This window comes from Amblyomma maculatum, unplaced genomic scaffold (genome assembly GCF_055883805.1).
Source record: "Amblyomma maculatum isolate TAMU_Amacu unplaced genomic scaffold, ASM5588380v1 scaffold_15, whole genome shotgun sequence".
NCBI classification, from domain to species: Eukaryota; Metazoa; Arthropoda; class Arachnida; order Ixodida; family Ixodidae; genus Amblyomma; species Amblyomma maculatum.
Window position 1 is genome coordinate 6,573,880 of NW_028146740.1, and position 22,322 is coordinate 6,596,201.

The 22,322-nt window shown below is 42.8% G+C and overlaps 1 pseudogene; it reads left to right on the forward strand.

Annotated features, from left to right (window-relative positions):
• Positions 1-5,565: 5,565 nt before the first annotated feature.
• Positions 5,566-6,255, forward strand: LOC146171981 (uncharacterized; annotated as a pseudogene).
• The last annotated feature ends 16,067 nt before the right edge of the window (positions 6,256-22,322 follow it).

Sequence of the window (22,322 nt, forward strand, 5' to 3'; positions counted from 1 at the left end):
TTAGCCATTTAACATCCCTGGAACATGAATTCAGCGTTTTGTGCTTTACGGAAACATGGTTTACTGACAAACATGATGCTGTTCAGTTTGATGGTTATAGATGTGAAGCCCTCTGTTGCGATCGCCAAAGGGGTGGTGGTGTAGCACTATACATTAGTAATACATTCAGTTATACTGTCTTAGAAGAATACTCTGTAGTCACCATTGACTACGAAGTGCTTACAATCCCTTCCAAAGGTTTTACTATAACAGTGTTATACCGCCCACCTTCCGGATTCCTTCCCGTGTTCAACTTTTTTGAACATTTCATGGAATATCTCACATCGAAAGGTCTTCCCGTCCTTATTGTGGGGGACTTCAACATTAATGTACTGTGCAAAGACTCATCATCAGTTGCACTCCTTGAATCAGCGCATTCAGCTGGACTGAAAAATGTTATTGATGCACCCACTCGTGTGACCGCCAGAAGTTAAACGCTCATTGATCTGTGTTTTACTAGCTGTTTAAAAGATGTCCTAGCAACTGGTATTAGTGACCACGTGCCTTTTTTCTGTTTCTACCCTATTGAAAACCAGACTCCTCGCACTCTGCTTCATCGACGATGCATTAGCGAAAATGGAATGATTATTTTTGGTAGCATGCTATCAAATACAGATTGGAGTGAAGTCTTAAGCATTCAAAATGCCAATGATGCGTACAATGCTTTTGTTGACAAAGTAATTAAATTCTATGAAGCAACATTTTCTGTCGAGAAAGTCGTTATATGTCGTAAAGCAAGAAAGCCATGGATTTCAAGGGAACTTTTGTAAAGAATAAAATCTCGAGACAGGCTATTTCAGGAATTTATCAGGACTAAAGATGTAAGTAAACTTCTGCAATATAAGAAGATTAGAAACAAGCTTAACACTGGCCTGAAAAAAGCCCGTACAGAGTATTATGTTAACAAGTTTACGACAGTTTACGGCTGCCCCAAAAAGCTTGGCCTCTAATGAAATCCCTTCTTTCACAAAATGCGCATACTGCCCCACAAGAACTCATAATTGATGGCTATGCTTATTCAGGCTCCACATTTTCTGAAAAATTCAATACTCATTTTCTAACGTCGGGCATTACGCATATCTGCGATAGCGCCCACTCTGAATTGTATTTTGATGATCGGTTGGCAGATTCAATATTTTGACCTCCAACTACGCTGTATGAAGTTGAATCCGTGCTGAAATGTCTCAAGGACAGCTGTGCTAGCGGGTACGATGAAATAGCAGTTCGTCCAGTGAAAGCGGTGGCTAACCTGCTCAGCTTACATCTTTCACACAGCTGTAACTGTATCTTGCTGACGGTTTGTTTCCTGAAAAAATGAAAATTGCCCGCGTCTGCGCGGTACACAAGAGTGGCGACAAGAATGTTTTTCGGGAACTGCCGTCCTATTTCCGTTCTTCCTGTGTTTTCAAAGATAGCGGAGCACGTAATCAACAGTAAATTGGGAAGCTTCTTATACAGCAAGGGCGTCATCAAACCGCAGCAGTACGGGTTCCAGAAAAGTAAATCAGTAGAGTCTGCTTTGTTACACATAAAAGAAAAAATCAGTTCGAGCATTGAAAATAAACTTTACACAGTAGGCATATTCTTAGATTTCAAGAAGGCCTTCTACTCCATAAAGTATCGCATTCTTTTCCATAAACTGGAAAGATACGGTGTTCGTGGAACTTCGCTTCGTTTAATCAAGAGTTATTTGCAGAATCGACTCCAGTACGTTGGGTTTGGTAACGTTAAATCAAGTTTGCAAGTTATAAAATATGGTGTGCCAGAGGGTTCAATTTGAGGACCATTACTGTTCCTTCTCTATATAAACGATGTTGTAATGATACCGCGGACACCTAACATTATCTTGTACGCAGATGACACAAATGTGTTTTTCTGTGGTCCCGATCTTGTTGAAGTAATGGATACGGCAAATGAGTGGCTTTGTATTCTGTCGACATGGTTATCCTCAAACAAACTAGCGCTCAATGTAGAAAAAACCAATTATATAATATTCCGAGCAAGAAAAAATGTAATTAACAATAATATAGAGTTAACATTTCAGGGCCATCAAATTAATAGAGTGGATGTACATATGTTCCTAGGCGTGCATTTCCATGAATATCTGAGCTGGACACATCACGTATCAAAACTACGGATAAACGTTTCAAAAACGCTTGGCCTCCTCAACAGGTTAAGGTTTATTTTGCCAGCTTGGTTTAAACAGAAACTTTGTTACGCAATGATTTTCTCCCGCCTATACTACTGCATACTAGTTTGGGGCAGCACTGGTAAGGGTAAATTAGAAAAACTGTACGGCCTGCAAAACAAGTGTATTAGATTTATAGCAAATTAATCACGATATGAACATGCATTCCCATTGTTTTTAAAATATAAAGTATTACGCATTACTTATGTGTTCCAGCAGAATCTGGCAAACTACCTGTATTTAAAAATAAAATCACACGGACGAAATTTCTTTACGAAATACAGATGACCAGACGGTGGTCATATGTTAAGAGATGAAAAATACGTGAAACAACGCGCTAGAACAACGTACGGGGAGGAGTCAACAGATTATCAGCTGCCGTTATTACTAAACACGTTTCCAGAACTGCATTCCATCGCAAACGATTCTAAAACACACTATTCTTTTAAAAAACAAGTGAAAGAAGCACTACTGCTAAAGGTTGCACATTATTATCAAATGTCGCGATAATGTTTTCATTTTATCGAGACCTGAGAAGAAAAACTTGAAATAAGAAACAAAAGGCAACCAATACGAGCTGGCTAATATCGAATGTTAACTCAGAACCAGGATTGGCCTTCAATTGTGGTTGTTGGCGAGTTATACCGTGATAACGTTTTCAACCTGATGTTACCTGAGACGTCACCAAAGAATGTGTGAAACTGCTTTTTGCTGTTAGCTTCGTCTTGTCGATGCTGTGTTTTTGCTTTTATTACTTTTGTATATTTCTTTCTTTTGTTTTGATTGTGTTGTTCGTTTTTTCTTGTCGATGCTTCCTTTTTGCTTTTATTACTTATGTTTACTTCTTTTTTGTTTTGAACTGAAAAAGACTGCGCTTGAATGTGATGTGATCTGTCTAGAGTAAAAGGCCTCCTTCAGCAAATACTGGCACTGTTCGCCGCACAGCGTGCATGAAGGTCATGAGGCCCCGTCAGGCGCCACATAGACGCCTTTTGTCTCGTGAACTTCAGCAGATGTAGAAACGAAAATTCCCAAGTATATGTACCCCGATTCTGCTGAAATAAATGTCATTTCATTTCAAATAACTAGCGATACTGGCATTCTAATGGAAATCAAAAATAAGAAACGGGCATGGGCAGGGCATGTAATAAGTAGAGAGGACAGCCGATGATCGCTAAAGGTAACAAATTGAATTCCAAGGAGAGAAAAACCTTGAAGGTAGAAGGTGGCAAAACAAGAAAACAAACGCCAAATAAAATGTAAGCAAACTATCGCGAACCGGAAATTCACGCCTCTATGATAACGACAGGCAGGTGGCCTCAGTTGGGCCTATCGCCGTGCGTTCCGCGTTTCATTTGACGCCGATAGCATGTACAGCCTTTGTCAAAAGTGGAGAGCCCGGGGGGGCTCCTTGTGATGCAAATATCGGCGCTACTCTAGCGTTAGTGGAGGTCCTTCCCATTGGAGAGGGTAGGACAAAAAATCTTCCATCGAGAGATTCGGAACACTGGACATGCATTACAAGCCGCACGAAGCGGCTCAGAAGCAGACCCCCTGGGCTGTACACTTTTGACAAAGACTGTACATGCTTGCCAGTATAGGGTATTTCTGTAGGCTCAGTCACATACGCTGCAGGCGAGGAGGGCACTAACATAACAGTTTTTTTTAAGCTTGTGATCAGATTCCACGATGTCTTCTGGCTGTGCAAAAGATAGCCTTGAAAATTTTCTCAGCAGCGAATGATTGCGAGCATCTTTATCTGAGGACATCTTTGCTGCGTCTCCATCAAAGGCCGATATGAGCTAGCTAACGGGTACCTATCCTGCATTATCACGGAGCTAATTTCATTTCGGCTGGCGTTAATGGTAGGGTGATTGGTTTTCCCTTCTGGGAGTATGCTAATACTTGACGTTACTGTAATATTCAGCGTCCTCCGAAAGGAATGGCACTGGAGGGGATCTACTAGAGAAAGGTAGTAGCCGCAGATCCCGACCACGAAAGGAAATAACCGGGATAATGAGATTGCATTGTGGCAGTACTCGCGAGTAGGCTCGGCAGTACTGGAGCGATAACCAACCCTTTCATGCAGGTGCTGCTGCTTTGTTCTACCACATAACAGACCAGCGAGGAATACCTCACAGTGAAGCAAAATTGTCCACCTCCCTTCCCAAATCATATCATCATACATAAATGTTTTCTCCTGTCCACCTCACAAGGCGGACGAGTTCAACCAACGAACGCTTTTTTCCGATGGCGGCCGACAGATTTACCCGAAAAACGCTAGGAATATGGACATCAACGGAGGGAGCGTTTTGGCAGCACGGGATCAACAACGATGACCGACCCTCTTCTTTTGTTCGCACAGGTTGTTGATGTAGCTTCCATTCGAGACGACTGTCGTGGTCTGCAAAGAAACGGTGGTGAAAAGGTTACACTTGTCTGCGACAAGATTAAAATGAAGGGTGTTGCATGTGAATGGGATGAAGCGAAAAACCAGTGGCGCCGCGTAAAAAAGCCCACATTCCATAAAATGGCAGCGGCTCGGGACTCCTTAGGTCATTGACTTGTGCATGATGGTTTCCGGCTGTTGAATCTATTATGGACTGTATTTTGGGGGGATTTTGCTAAGGCTTTTGACACTGTTTCGCATCATTTACTACTAATTAAGCTTAGTGCTCTGAGCACTGATAACCAGATATTGGGCTAGATTAAAAGTTTTCTTTCTAACCGAAGCCAACATGCCACAGACCATGGTTATGACTCGCTTCTAATTTCTGTAACTTCTGGAGCAGCTCAAGGTTCTGGGTCAGGTTCCCACATGTTCCTAATTTATATTAATGATCTTCCTAACAATGTTTCAACCCGCATTAAACTTTTTGCAGATGAGTGTGTTCCTTACCGTATCATGACTAATCTCCTTGATGAAGCATGTTTGCAGTCAGACTTGGATACAATTTCTTCATGATGCAGCGACTGGCTTATGAAGCTTAACACTACTAAATGCAAATACATCCGTGTATCTAACCAAACTCGCTATCTTCTTAATACCACTCCGCTATCACCTGTTTCATCGCACAAATTCCTTCGCGTTTACATAACACATAATCTCTCTTGGAAAATGCTCGTGAACTACATATCTAACCAGGATAACCGCACACTAGGCTTCTTACGCCGCCATTTCACAGCTGCAGACAGTCTCGTTAAGCTTCATTTCTATAGGAGATTAATGAGACCCAAACAAGAATATGCATGCTCTATTTGTGATCCTAATCACGTAACTTGCCGCCCGCTTTATTGTTTCTAATATCTGCAACTACAGATTGGGCATGAGAGCAGCGATGTGGTTCACCGATGTCTTTCGTTTTTTCCTCTGCAGCGTCGCTTCGGATCCAGTTATGTGCCCATCAGCGCTTTTTGATGGGAGTGCGCCGGCGTCAAATGCCCACTGAATACTTTCATGACACAGTTAATCACCGCTTCGCAACCCCGGATCGACATTGACCATCGCAAAAGATATAAATGGGCTGCACCGTCGCCACCCTTCTGTGGGCATGGGAGCAGCGACACGATGCGAGCGACCAATGTCTTTCGTTTTATTCATCCTTTCATCCAGCTTCATCCAAGCGTTTAAATGATGTCTGCATTGCTATGCTCTCTTGCCCACAAGTGCTGTTAGAAAATGTAACCAGTGTTACTGTGTGCTCAAATTGCTCTTGTTCGGAGACGTTGAATTAAACCCTGGCCCTAGCCATAACACTCGTAGCAGCACTCAAAACCCGAATCTAACAGCGGTGCCATATTCGCCCTTTTAGAGGACCTAAGTATCCGCTCAACAAAACATTGAACAGGGGCAGGTCGAAATATTGAACTCAATTAAAACTATTACATGCAACCAAGAGGAACTAGACGTGAATGTTACTGATATTTCAAACCGGCTTACTACTGTTGAGACCAAACTTGCGGGTCTTGAATCTTTCCTGCAGGACCTGAATGCTCTGAAAGCAACTGCTGAATGCCTAGTCAAATAAAACCACTCATTAAGAGCCCGAATTGATCATCTCGAAAATAGATCCCGCAGAGATAACCTCTTATTTTTCGGTATATCTGAAAGCGCTAGAGGCACCGAAACATGGTTGCAATCAGAAGAAAAAATTGTGAATGCAATACACCAAGGAATGTCAATTACCATTTCTAGTACTGATATCGCCCGGGCCCACCGAATCGGCATGCAGACCCTACCAACACGCGACCAATAATAGTAAAAGTTTCCAACTACAAAACAAAAGAAATGCCGCTAAACACTCAGTCTAAACTGAAAGATTCAGACGTTTCCATGTCTGAAGATTTTAGTCCAACTACAGGTAAAAAAAACTGTTGGAATTTGCGAAGGAATCTGCGCCTAAACGCGCTTTAAACTGAGGCACGCAAGGTTATTCTTAAACAAGAAATGCTACACCTATTGTGCTGAAAATGATACCGTTTGTGAACAAACTAGCGTGTATGGTACTACTTCACGTGTTGATTCTAGTGCCGCGGGCGGTTCTCATGGTTCGAGGCAGCTGGCTGCGCGCTTCCGTCCACGTGCGCGGCCGATCTCTGGAATTTCAGTACTATTCACCAATATACGCAGTGTTGTGCGAAATCGTGATGACCTCTCCTGTGCTGCCGATACCACATCGGCCGATATTATTGTCCTAACGGAAACATGGCTGAATGATTGTGTTAGAAAACACGAGGTGGCGGTGTTCTGATTGCCGTCATCGCTCCTCCGATTGCACGTGGCTACCGGAAACGGACGGACTGGCGACAGCGGGAGCTTCCGAAGCGTCAAATAGATGAGTTCTTTCTTTTATTAACTTTATTTCTTTTTCAGCTAGTTAGGTTAGGTGCAGCCTAAAGAATAGATTTTAGCTCTTGGTCCTAGCGGCCTGGTTTTTCGTGCCGGCAGCTAGGTTTTCTTGGCGTTCATTGTTTAGCTATCTTGTTTAGATAAATATTTTTCTTTCTAGGCTATTGGCATTCGCAGATTTGGTTTTTAACGCGTGTTTGCTAGTCGTTTCTTGTGTCTTCTTTTGGCAATTTGTATATTCTAAGAATTCGTAACAGTTATAGTTCAGTCGATGAGCGCTTAAGATGTGCAATCAAAAGAAGGTAAAGTGTACTCAGTGTGAGGCGCAGGTTAATCTCAAAGAAACGCGTTTTGATTCTGTAGGTGAAGCGGAAGGCAGCGACTTTTTGTGTCGATGTTGCGTACTGAATGCACGTCTAGATAGATTTGACCAAGAAAGGGGCAGTTTAGTGTCTCGTATGGAGGATTTAGAAAATTAAGTACGTTTGCTAAGGACGGAAAATCAGAAACTGCTTGGACAGTTTACTCAGATTGGAAAGAAAGGGGCCGACTTTGTCCTTGGAACCAACAAGGACGAACATTCCAATGCGGGCCACGTGGCTGGGGCCAGCACTGGCATGGAAGGCATAAGCAAAGTAGGTCAGGCGGATCCGAACCGTCAGAGTTATTTAGAAGCAGCTAAGACGCCAGAAAAAAAGGAAGAAGTTAGGAAGAATGAAAATCCCAGAGATAAGGACAGAGATAACCGAAAGCAGGAGCCAACAGTTGGGAGAGGGAGAGAGAAGGCCCAGGTGCTTATCGCCGGAGATTCTAACATGAACAGGTGCAAGCGAGATATCTTGGAACGTGTACGGGGTGATAAGAGAGTGTTGGTTGGAGCCTTCCCAGGGAGAACAATGAGGGCTGTACTAAAAGAGAGTAAACATAGGCTGTTGAAGGATTCCGCAGAGCGCAGTATGGCAATAGTAGCCGCGGGTCTAAACGATGCCCTAAATGGTGACGCTGCAGGAGTGGTGGAAAGTTTCGCTAAGGGAGTTGACGAGATCAGGGAGATAGCACAGCAGACGAAGATAGTTGTATGCACAGTACCAGAGGGGCTAGGATTGAACGGAAAGATGGAAAAGGACGTGGGGACAGTTAATCAGGACATAAGAAAGTTAAGACTGGAGAAGCATTTCGAAGTGGTTGAGGTAAACAGGGAGGTACATAAAGCAGGTTTTGGTAGGGCCTTTCAGCGAGATGGCATTCATTTTAACAGAAGGGTCGGAGCAGAGATCGGCTGGCGCTTGGCAGGCAGGGCTGTAGCTTTTTTAGGGGGTCCGCGAGGACTCCGTGCACAGAGGTAGTTAGAAATGAAGCAGAAGAAAGTGTAATAATGGAGGCTGAGCCCCCAAAAATGGCAAAGAGTAGGTCGAGAAAGAAAAGTACAAAAAAAGAAATTTAACACTAGGATCAGCTACATAAACATACAAGGAGGTAGAAAAAGAGCGAAATGGCTAAAGATAGAACAGCAGTTGAAGGATGACAAAATAGGTGTGTACGCTCTTTGCGAGACTCATCTCAGGGATCTAGAAGATCCGCCGTTTATAGAAGGCTACGTCTGGGAAGGGTACAACAGAACGAGAACGGAAAGAAAGGTTGGAGGGGTAGGTATATTGATACACCAGGGAACAAATTGGCAAAGAATTAAATCATCTTGTAAAGAACATATCTGGGTTTCAGGAACCATTGCCGGCATAAAGACATGGCTAGGGGTAGTTTATTTAGGAACAGGACATCTATGCAGGCAAGAAAACAGGGATCTTGTTGAATGTCTCAGTGACGATATAAGCCAGTTTGGAAACGGGGCCAATATTATTCTGCTGGGGGACATGAACGGCCACATCGACGATCTGGATGGATACACGGATTGTAACGGGAAGCTAATGCTAGATTTCTGCGAGCGACACGATCTAGTTATAGTAAATAGAGAAACAAAATGTGAAGGCTAAATCACGTGGGAATTCCGCAACAGGCAGACGACCATCGACTACTGTCTAATGTCGCAGGAAATTTATAGCAAGGTCACAAAAATGGAAATAGACGAAGAAGGGGAGTGTAGTCTGGGAAGTGATCATAAACGTGTTAGTCTGCAGATGGGGCCCTTGATGAAAAGAGAAATGGAACTTAGACAAAACGTAAACGCAAAATTAAACGACGATCAAATAGCGCAGATAGCAGCAGACATAGGGGAAGCAATAGAGAAAAGCCCCATGGAAGACTGGGATTATGAACAGGTAGAACTACTCATAAGGAGGAAAATTCAGGAGGTTAAAGTAGCAAACCGCTGGAATAGAAAGAGGAAGCCACGGAGCTGGTGGAGTAAGGAAATCAGGGAAGCTATTGAACAACGACGGGCTGCTTCAAGGGAACACCGAATGGCAAAGAAAGCACGGGCTTCTCAGGTGGAAATCGACCAAAAATGAGAATCATATCGACAAAAGAAACTTCAAGTGCAGGCCCTCGTGCAAAGTAAAATAAGACAGTCCACCGATCGCTGGATGGCTGATATACACGATGCCTCTAGAGGCGGAGCAAGAAACTTCTGGAACCATATAAGCTGGCTAGGGAAGAAGAATCAAAGAAAGCAAGATTGGATTCAAGATTACGTGGGAAATTGTTTAAAGGGAGACAATGCAGTGAACTACATTACATCTGTTATAGCCGAGTCATTTAAGAACGACGATAGGGTAATCTCCGCAAATCAGGAAGCAACACAAGGTAGCAGAATACAAAGCACCTTAGAACTGACCAATCTAAACTGGAAAAAGGCAGTAAAAAATATTCCTAAAAACACATCTACTGGAATAGATGGAATTCCGATCAAGCTGATTAATGAACTCGGTCCAAAACGTAAGGAAACGTTGTTAAAAGCTCTGGAAACAGTCATAACGAATAAGCAAATTCCGGACAGCTGGCGGCAGAGTAAAATGACTGTTCCTGAATCACTGTTCCTGAAGCTCTGGGGTTTAGAGATAACAGTGGCCGGGTGAATAAACCGGCGGTGGAAACTAGCAAAAAACGGCTGGAAGATTGGTGGCTTAAAAGCAGAGAAGTGACATAATGTTAGTAATGTAGGAGCAACATTTAATAAATCGAATGATGGTTTAGTTAACCATTCTAAATCAATAATTAAGATATATGGACAAAAATGAGCATGATAGCTACTGCTACCACCCCGTTTCAAAGGGGACGCTCCTATATTCCATCCATTCATCTCGGACCATCTTGATAGCCTTCACATTGATATTCCTATGTCACTGGAGTTCTTAGGATCACGACTGAATATAAAAAACTTGTGCATGCTACCGTTCGCCTTCCACTGGGATTGGTTTTTCCAGTGACCTAATTCATGACGCGCTAAGCGCGGTGCGTGCCAAATTTCTGAATTTTCCTGTTTTTTTATTTGGTGATTTTAATTTCCCTAATATTACCTGGTCTAGCGTTCCGTATACCGCAACCAACTCTACGTCAGAATTGTCTAACTTTTTAAATGTTTGTTCAGGCTTTTGCTTAACACAGGTAATCACGCGGCCTACGAGGGTTACATCTTCAACTTCCAATGACTTGTTGCTAACAACAACCCCTGATGCTGTATCTAATATTACCTACTTATCAGGTATAGGCGATCATTCTTTATTACATGTCCTGTTGAACTTCACTGCTCGAACGTCGTATAACAATATAAAACTAATATAGTGTTACCTGGAAACGCGGTACCAAAGTGATGTGCTCACTGACGAAGACGACGACGACAAAGCGTTGAGAAAAAGGACGACGCTCACAGAGTGGACACTGCACGGCTACTGAAGTCTCAGCGCCGAGTTCAGCCCATCGCAGTGCTGTTACATTAAGTGCATCCCCGTAACATCTTGCTGGAGGTCGCGGGTTCGACACAATCTGACGCTGGATCTCCGCAGTGGCCGTCACCTCGGAACCGTCACGATGACAACCGACGCGGCTCCATCTACCTCCGCAACCCCAACTGTCGTCGTAGCCCACCCCCGTGACCCTGGCTCATTCTGCGGTACAGATGAGGTGGACGTCGAGTTCAGCGCCGAGTTCAGCCCATCGCAGTGCTGTTACATTAAGTGCATCTCCGTAACAATATGAGTATGATAAGGGAAATTACACTGCAATCAATAAAGCGCTTGAAGACTTGCTTGACGAATTTCTGGCAAATTTCAAAGAAAGATCCATAAATACCAATTGGCACCTTTTCAGAGACAGCCTTTGCGAGCTGGTCGACTTGTATATTCCTCGAAAAAAGCTTTTAAACAACCGGTGGTGTCCATGGTACAACCGCTCATTAAAACGTCTGGCAAACAAAAAAGGAGGCTTTTTCGCAAAGCTAAGCCTTCTGGAAAGCGTGAACACTGGTCAGCACTCCAAAAATTTGTTAACAGTTACAAGAAGTCTTTAAAGGAATAGAAACACTACTATTTTAATGTGACGTTGCCGACGCTCCTAACGAACAATCCAAAAATTTTTGGACTAGTGTCAATAAACGAGACCTTGTATCCCTCGTTGACTCTCTATCAAACCCTATTCCAAGCACTGCCGTCGCTGGCATATTTAATTAGACCTTGAGTGCAGCGTTTTCAAGTACCAGAACTGACATTATTGATATTAGAGACTATGCATGTAACATAAGCTTTCCGATGGACCCTGTCAGGTTTTGTTACGACGGAATTATTAACATAATTAACAATTTGAAAATCTCCTCTTCTGCGGGCCTGATAACATTAAAACCAAAGTCTTGAAGAATACTAAAGTGTACTCCGCAATTTTTTTTATTTACTGAAGATATGTGAACAATCGCTTCAAACAGGAGATATACCACATGAATGGAAACTTGCTAAAGTGATTCCACTCCATAAATCTGGTGACATACATTCATCCCTTAATTATCGTCCAATACCATTAACTTCCATTTCCTGTAAAATAATTTACGATATAATATTTTCTCAGCTAATTTTCTTGAATCATTTTTGTTTTTCACACCTACACAACGTGGTTTCAGGAAGCAGTTTTACTATGAAACACAATTATTGCCCTTCAGCAACGAAATGCATTCGATTCTTGATGAAGGTTCAGAGGTCGACGTCATTTTTTTTTTTTTTAGATTTTTGCAGGGCTTTCGATAAAGTGTCCCATAGTCTGCTGTTGTATAACTTTTGTCATCTTCATATCGACCCAAATGTTCTAGCATGGATTCGTTGTTTTTTAACTAATCGCTCGCAGTTTGTCTACGTTAACGGTCTTCAATCCTCCTCTAGCCGGTTACGTCTGGGGTACCACAAGGATCGGTACTCGGACTTTTGTTATTTTATTCCTTGTGTACATCAATGATCTGCCTAACAATATGAAATCCTCAATCAAACTTTTTGCAGATGATTGCATACTCAGAAGTGCAAGATGCCGGGCTAGTTGGTACTGCGTTCCTTGCGCTGTTTTATTTCATTCTTCATGATTGCATACTGTACCGTGAAATCAAATACACTAATGATGTCAACTCGATGCAAGCAGATCTAATTGTATTACTGACTGGTGAATTAAATGGAAAATGGTTTTAAACACATCAAAATGCAAAGCCATGCGCTTTTCACATCAAGGCGTTTCTCCACCAGAGTCTTTTTCATCATCAACAGTGTTTCGTTAGCCCCTGTTACCTCGTACAAATACCTCGGTGTACATCTCACATCAATCTTATCCTGGAAACAGCATATCACCTACATTACTGAAAACGCTAACCGCATGCTCGGTTACATAAAAAGAAACTTTTCTAATGCACCCACTTCAGTCAAACGCCTCCTGTATAAAACACTGGTTCGTTCGAAGCTTGAATACGCCGCGTCGATATGGGACCCTAAGTCACTTATATCTGTTTTGGAAACTGTTCAGAACCGTGCCACTCATTTTATCCTTCACGACTATGGCCGTACATCAAGTGGCACACAAATTAAAAGCACATTGTCACTACCATTACTTTGACTGCGCCGAAACATTTCACAACTCTGTCTTTTTTTTTTTTTTAAGATCTACAATTTCAATCTTGTTTTCAAAAGCGCTTTGCTCGCGCATTGACCATCCACGCAAAGTGGGCGTTCCACCTTGTCACACTACCGCTCGCCAAAATTCTTTCATTCCAACTACATCATCCGAGTGGAATAACTTTCCAGCATATATGGCACTCACCGACGATCTCGAGCATTTTAAGAAAAAGTTGAGTACCGATCCTTTTCTTGCTCATGACATGTGTGCCCTTCGGCTAGTATTGCCACAGGAACTCTGTGTCGCTGATTTGTAGTTTGTTTTTGTTAGTTTTTCTTTTTTCTCGTTTTTTCCTATGAATTGTTTTAAATTTGTAATAATTCAGTGCAGCGAACAATATATGTAGTGCTGTAACACATGATTGTATTCATTTTTTTATTATCTGTGCTTGCCGCTTCCCTCAATAATGCCCGAAGAGCCATGAGAGTATCTGAAATAAATAAATAAAAACAACTCTTGGTCTTCCTGTGCTTTCTCTGAGTCGTAAATATTTCGCTTATGTTTTTTCACCGAATTTATTATACTGATTCCATTCGAAAAGATCAGTTATTTCTTCCTCCTTCTTATATATCCTCACGCATTGATCACAGCCTCAAGGTAGGGATCTAGCACTGCCGAACCACACTTTGAAGCACCTACAGATGGGCGCATGCAGTTCTTCGATATTGAATTGGATTTCACCGACAGTAAATGTGCTGGATGTACCATCCACGAACTAAACAGCGTCTGTTGCGCTTTGACAGCGCGCACGCAAAGATTAATTGTTAAGCGAGGGATCATATCTTCTTGTCTTCACGGAGCCCTAGCTGACTCCTGCGCGCATCGCATGGCCGATAGCATTCAAGGGCAGTTCAGACGTCTTCAAGAGGCAAGTTGCCCCGTGGACGTCGTATAGCAGTTTGTGAGGGTGTTTTGCAAAAACTGTTAGTCCCTAAGGGTCATTGTTTGAGCAGGCAACAGAAGTTAACTAAAACAACAGTCCTGTTCAAGTAATGCCATATTTTCATAGGATGTCGCATAACTTCAAAAAACTAGCAGCGCGTTATAACGTAAAAAATGTTTTCTCTGCCCCATGCAAACTTTCACAGTCTACACTAAGGAAGGGAAAGAACGAGATGCTTGCACGACGAAACATTAAGCGAAATTCACGCTATGCAAGGCTAACGTTGTGTACAGGATTCCTGTCAGTTGTCGACTTCATTACATAGGACAGACAGAAAGACGCTTTAATGAGAGTGCGAAAGAGCTTAGAGTATGAGTACGTAATAAATCAGGAAGTAACCTTATCGACCACTGTAAAGTATGTGAAACAGAGGGAGATAATGGATGCTATCCAAAGATAGATAATACAGAATTTATAAGATCCGCTAAAAGGAAAACAGAGCGCGAAGTCACGGAGGCGTATTTCATAAGAAAGGCCGGGCAGATATGCGTCAGCACGCCTTCTATTAATTCACTTGACAGTGAGGTTGAATTCCTGGACGGACATCTGTAGTCATTAACCATTTCTACAACGGTGTTTCCCTCAAGACATTTTCCTGTTGTATTCGAACTAGGATTGTCTTCACTTTTCTTGCTTGTATTCAATGTTTTTTTTAGCATTCAATTCATGTTTTATAGCTTCCATTTCTCTTTTGTTCTTAATCTTCTTACATGCATATCTCATTCGACCTTTGGTGGTTTTGTCCCCTCGGCACCGTGATTTTTATTTTCTTTCTTTCTTTTCTTTAACACGCGCTGTCATCCTGATTGTGACATTCTTTGCGGATGCTCACTGACTTATGGTGGTGATTATCAGCTCCTATATATTTGACGTGGTGGCTTTTCCTAAAATAAAGTTGCAAGTTAGCGCCTGTCCCATTGCTTCTGTGTAGTCCGTGTTCTTTTCGCGCTATGTTTTCGAAAATTAATAACTGCTTTTATGCATTTGGTACATCGGCGGAGAATGTCAGTATATACGATGGAAACAAAAAACTAAGAGAGCAGCTTGTTGCGAGCTGTAACAAAGTTGCCAGTCTCAATTGCGCAAGTAATCAAGCTCGTGGAAGACGACCACGGTGTGACCTTCAACGTGCGTATGCTTCTCAGGTCAGAAAGAGAGGTGTCTACCGATTGACTTTAGATTGCACTGGTGCTCCAGAAGAAATAAAACGAAAACAAATAGCCTCTCACGCACATCTACTGATCGTATCAAACTTTTCCTATCAACATATTTTGTTTTACTTCACTCGAGTCAAAGTAGCCTGAGTTAGGGGGCCGCCAGCCTCATCCAACGAAAACATTACTCGAACTGCATTCTGAATATCGATTACTTATTTTTGAGAAATCTCATAATTTTGAACTGCACCAGAACATCACAGGCTAAAATGTCGACTGAGAAACTCTAAAATGTCGACTAAGAAAATTAGCGCCCGTCCTGTCTTCTATGTCTGTGTCCGTGTTAAATGCGCAAGTCTTTATATTAATGATGACACACTAACTAGCCCAGCTTTCTGCCTTGACTGAAGAAACTAGAATCGGTTTTTAACATTACTGCTCTTACGAGTTCCGAAGAGTTGGCAAATATTAGACTGCCGATATCGACATAGTCTGCATCCAGACGTTGAACGTTCTGTACAAGCTTACCTGGCACAACCGGCAGTTGCTACTGTTTTGAAAGCAGCAGCTGTACTACAGAGAGAACGGATCTCAGCAATAAACATTTTTCATAATTGGCAAGCATACCCGCCTAATTGTTAATTTCAACCAATTTCTGCTCAGAAGCAGACACACCAAACAGAGCGTCTCGGGTCGTTGCTGCCAGCCCAACTACAAAATTTTCAACACCTAACACTATCCAGAAACTCTATCTAGGGTACAGATGTGTTGGAAAAAAAAAAATAACAAAATGACGTCATGAGAGCGGCGAAAATTGCATTGCATGGCTGGTGCAACTGGCACTGGACCGTGCTTTGCGAGCAGGATTGGCAATTTTGTTACCGGAGCGGTTGTAACCGCGGCGCCGAGCATTGTTGTCGGCCGCTCCGGAAACACGTTACTAGTGCTAATGTTTTTTTTTTTTTTTCATCGACTGCACGTCTGCAGATCTCTGTGATGCATAGACTGCGATAATGGAGAGTCCTGTCATATTTACCACCCCCATATACCATGTACTCGGGACCCAGGTTTTGCTGCAGTGAGTTCGCACGGTTGATTTTGTTCTACCAATAGCACTAAAAAAATTAGTACTGATAGTACTATTGATAGCGCTATCGAAATAATCGACGCACTATCGATAACGCTATCGATATATTATCGAAATTACTATCGTATGACACCATTCAGCCCCGTGAAGGAGGCTGAATGGTGTCATACGAGTGGTGTCTTGGCGTGCCGTATTGTAGGCGAACGTGACGTAGGGAAGAATTTCGTCCCGGTTCTTGTGCTTCGCGTTGATGTACATGCAAAGCATGTCTGCTATGGTCTTATTGAGGCGTTCCGTCAACCCATTGGTTTCAGGGTGATAGGCTGTAGTTTTACGGTGACTGGTACCACTGGTACGCTGGCAGTGACTTCGCGTGAGATATACCCGCGACGTTTCACGAGAAAATGCACTCCCTGCCAGCTTGCGTCTGCAACCCGCAGCGCTAACCGATAACAAAGGCTCTGGTCTGGTCGCTTTTCCATACACGTGTACAGAGATAATCTGATATGATAAACAAAACATAGAAACCTCAGAGCTGGACAGCACGTGCTGCTCGCTCGGCATACTTATGCGTCCATCTTTCTTGAGCTCTTGTCGCCACGTGTCACTAACGCAGACTGCACGCTTATTCACGACAAGCAGTGGATCCACTCATTGAGAAACCGTATTTCGCACGTGAAGCAGCGCTTGCCAGGCTACGTTGATTGCGCGACATGCTTTGCCCTTCTCACGGTAATAAATTTTATCACACTTTACGTAGGGTAGCGGTGGCGGAGCATTTCGTTTGCTTAGAAAGAACTGTGAAATACTTTCTGTGAGCTATGTAATAACACACGACTATGAGATCTTGTCAATTAAGATACCAAGCACTCAGACACTGTCCGACAAATTGGTTATTTAGATGAATTGTTCACCCTTTCGCTAATATTAACTTCATCTGCGGTGGTAACATAGGAATATTGATTCCCTTAGAAGTCCCTGTTACTAAGGTACTCTCAATTCACAGTCGCTCATTGATGTGCTTCTTTATAATATACCAGGATAAACTTAAATCAGGAGCAATATTTTCGATCCAAGTGACCACTTGCCGATATCTCTTTGTTCTAAAGGAAATGTGCGCTGTGCATACAGAGATATTACCAGAAATAGCACAAGAGAACTTATTAACATTTCGAAACAAAATAGAAGCAACCTTTTGGCAAAGCATCTTAGCAATTGGTGATGGCAATGCCGCCTATGATTCCTTGCTTGATATATTGAAGCCGATACGCAGTCAGTTTTCCATAAGTGCGCGTCCAACAAAAGAGAAAAATACAAAATCCGGTCATACCTAAACAGAGAGCAAGAATAAGGCACAAAATTTACCTTTTCAACCGCTTTATGAAAATCCCGAATTTATATAAAGATTTGAAAGTTTATAGAAGTTAGTTGATTAAGGACTCAAGACTGGAATATTTCGCAAATGTTCCGCTTTTCAAGCACGGATCTACAGCTGTCACTTGGAAAAGTTAACGTCGTTACTGACCCATAAGCCCTCATCACATCGTTCAGAAACTAGATATACGAGGCATCGAATTAAAAGTGTAAGCATTTGCAGATTCATATAATGAACACTTCGTCAATATTAAGCTACCAAATAACGTACACAAGCATCTGAAAAAACCTACGCCGGAAAGGAGCAAAGTGAATTAATAAAGTAATGGCCAGTTTATTAACAGTTACACAGAAGATGTAGGCGGATTTAAAACTAAACCCCCTAAATACATTGCTGATCTCCTTGCACCAAATTATAACGCGCGTATACTTTTAATCTATGTCTTAGCCTAGCTTTCTTTGAAAAATGCAGATTACAAGTGTAACCGTTGTTTATAAAAAGGGGGACAAAAATTAGAACTATAGACCATTTCCGTCTTGCCAATTTTTTAAAAACTTTCGAGCATGTTATATCGAGGTGCTTTTATCAAATTTGAGTAATAACATCAACTTATGATTCTCAGTATAGCTTTCGGAAAGGTTTCAGTACGAAACAAGGCTTTCTGGCGCTGAAGGAACATATATTAACAAACTTTGAGCAGGATAATTTGTCTTGGGAATATTTTAGATTTTACAAAGGCGTTCGACCTTATTATTCATGAAATATTATTTCGTAAAATTGAGCCGTATGGTTTTCGTGACTAGCAGAATTTAAGATACGATCTTATTTGGAACGCAGAAAACAACTGGTTAAAATAAATAGCATTATCTCAACACAGTTGCAAGTATATAGTGGAGTTCCACAGGGCAGTATTTTTCTCCTTTTCTGTTTAATACGTGCATAAATGATATTATAAATATTTGCCGATTTCCGCAATTTATGGCATATGCCGTCGACTTAAACATCTTTTTAACTAGAAAGGATATCGCACAATTGTTTGGCTTTGCTGAGTCCATAATGCCACTGAATATGGACAGAAAAAAAACTGCCTGACAGTCCACGCGCCTAAGACTCCGATCAAAGGGGATATACATGAGTGTAAACAGAAATTGTTTCTAGCTTTAAAACTTTTCGTTTTTTTTTTTCATGGAGCTCTTTGTTTGGATTACCACATCGAATTTTGACTACCTGGCTACAAAATATTACCATGCAATCGGCTTCGTAATTATTTATTTCCATAATACTGCACGCAGCAGCGCTGCCCAAGCAGGAGAGGGGTTACATGTTCTGCAATAACTGTGCAGCAAACCTATTTTCATTGGTGCACTCAACAATAATTTGAGGCAAAATGTTCTACTGATGTGTTGTGAGGGGAAAGTATCAATTCTGGCAAAGTTTGGTCCTGGCGAAATATGGGCTTACTACTTTGGAGTGGTTCTGTATACTAGATCTCTGGGGTGCAATAAAAATATAGGTATTACGTGACAAACCAGATTTGTTGTTGTACAGCGTGTGAAAGAATTTCAGGCTAGAGACCTGATGGCGTATTTTAACTTAAGCTGACTCAGCATGTTAGAGACCGAAGGTGTTGAATGGTGATCAGAAAAAATAAACCTGGCTGAAAGACGATGGATGCGCTTTCGTTCTTCAAGTTTCCTTCATCGTAACCGCAATATTCTTTCACGAAAGGTCATGATGACCGTTTATAGCACTTCCTTTTCCTCACGGTTAATTACTGTGAGTTAGGGTGAACATCTACAACAAAGCCAAATATACAAAAGCTTCACTTAATACAAAATCAGTTTCTTCGTGTCAGAAAATGACATTATCGATTTCACACAAATCAACTATTCTTGAAGTACAACGTGATGGCTGGTTATGCGAGCTCCTTAAAGAGGAAATAAAGAATGATGGTGCATTTCTAAAGCAACTAGCGAACATACAAAACAATGCCCCAGCCATTCCACCCGGTACGATGAAAAATACGCCGCAAAACATACCGCCCAACATATTGTTTGCAAATATTGTCAAAGAGTATTAAATAATGTAAACAGAGACAACGTACAACTTAAAAACTGCGCTTTCAAATAACTAAGACTATATTGTATGACAGGACGATTGTCTTAGCATTTTCTCGTCTCTGCCACTACCTGGTGATAATATTGTAAAAGTACAGAAGAAGATGAAGCTTAGAACACAACTGAAGGAGAAAGAAGTTGGAAAAAGACTCTCGTGCCGGGCGCGGCCGTTGATCAGCTGAGCTCCCTGCCCTATCGTCTTGTTGTTCAGCGCTCTGACGTCTTACCCCCGTCGTAACAAATTGGTGGTCAGGTGCTGGGTACGACTACCCTCAAGACGCATCCTCAACCGCTGGAGCTTCGCCAGAGCCGTTGCCTCGCTGGTCTCCCACCATTTTCAACAAGAATGTAGCAGACTACCGAGCAGCCCCGAACATCAACAAGGGACCCTCTACCCCCGTCTCGCGATGTGCCGCCGACCACCACGAATGCGACGCTACCGTTTCGCGAGCCTCGTTCCTTTGCCGGCCAAGCAGGGGAAGATGTTGATGACTGGCTCACTCATTATGAACGTGTGAGCCGCTATATCCGCTGGGATTCAGTGGCTAAACTAGCCAATGTTGTCTTTTTTTTTTTTTACGCAAACCGCCTTGATGTGGTATGAGAACCACGAGGACTCCCTGACAACTTGGGAAAGTTTTGTCGAAGCAATCAAGGAATGTTTCGGTGATTAGCTGCAAAGAAGAAACAGGCTGAGGAAATACTTGCTCAGAGGGCCCAGGCAGCCGGAGAAACTTGCACCACCTACATAGGGGCCATACTCAAGTCGTTCAAGACCGTCGACCGCAGCATGACTGAAGACGATAAAGTAGGCCATCTGCTCAAGGGCATTGCGGAAGATGTCTACCACTTCCTCATTGCAAAGGAAAACTTGAGTTCGGTCTCTGACGTTATCCGGCACTGCCGAACAATCGAGGCCCTGAAGGTGCCGCATTACACCGAAATTTGGATGGCTCGCAAATGTGACTACATTGGCTAGTATTGAAGAATCGCCATCTCAAAGCCTCCTGTGCGCCATCCGTGAAATTGTTCGAGATGAGATGACACGACGTGAGCAACTTGCCCGGCCCAATGGATTCGGAGGGGACGTGTATGCTCTTCCAACCTGTGGGGGTGCGTGCCCACCGATTTCCGCGAATGTCACCGACTTTGCCTACCGCGAAGACCTATACACTCCGCGACCAAGACCGGAAGAGAGTTTCCAAAAATTCTCTTGACATCAGCGTTGAGATCCTCGCCCTTACTCCAGTCGTACATGTCCCGGGACCACCATCTATGTAGTCGTCGCGGCTTACCATGCAGGAACCAGCTGACACGCCAATTTTTGACCGACCTCTTCCGGTGTGTTACCGGTGTGGTGTCGCGGGTCACATTTCCCGCTATTACAATCAGTGCGCATCGTTCCGGAATCCCCCGACGGCATCGAACCGGCGCATCGTCCAGCCCTACATCGACAGCTATCGGCCAGAACATCCATCCCGGAGGGGCCGTTTTCATAACGAAGGGCTCCGCAGCCATTCGCCAGCGTCTGACCGTAGTTTGACACTACCTCCGTCATTTTGTGTGCGCCGCTCCCCGTCTCCACAACGCCGATCTCCGCTTCCAATGACGGAAAACTAGCCAGCGCGGCCAATGGAGGTGAGATCGCTAGACAATGTGCGCTGATACCTATTATTCCTTCGTCTGTGTGCATTTAAAGAACATGATCAATGTGATTGTTGATGGTTTGCCAACGATGGCGTTGGTAGACACTGGTGCTACAGTTTCAGTAATAAGTTTATATTTTAAGAACCTTTCGAAAAAAAAAAGATGTTTGTTCAGGACAAAACTGCAAATTTTTATGGAGTAAGTGGAGAGTTATTGTATCCGGTTGGGGTATGCAGCGTTAAAGTTTCTTTGGGGGGCACAAGCAAATAAATGAAGGGGAAATGAGGATACTCGTTATAATACATGAAGGAAAGAAGGCAACAGTCGGCGAGGCCAAGGAAAGCATTGGGGATTGGACTTTTTCTCTTTTTTTTTAATTTTTACTTCGGTAATCACATAAATTAGTAATGTAATCTGTCTAGGGGAAAAATATACACAAAGTAGAAGAAAAAACAACGTGCCGATGGTGGGAACCGAACCCACGACCTCCTATAATTGCGTCCGGTGCTCTTCCAACTGAGCTACATCGGCCGCTGTCCCACCTGCTACTTTCTTGGGTATTAATGTGTCTGTACACGAACCTTGAGAGTGTTCACCAGCGCCGCCCTCAACCATAGCGGTGGACGTGGAACGTCCTATGTTACCGCTAGCGTCACGTAGAACGTGATCAAGAGCGAGGGCGAAAGCTGTGCTAGAACCCTCTTACGCTACCTATGGCTTCGAGACTGCCAGAACCGAGACCACTGTACGCTAAAAGCAGATAAATGAAGGGGAAATGAGGGTACTCGTTATAATACATGAAGGAAAGAAGCCAACAGTCGGCTAGGCCA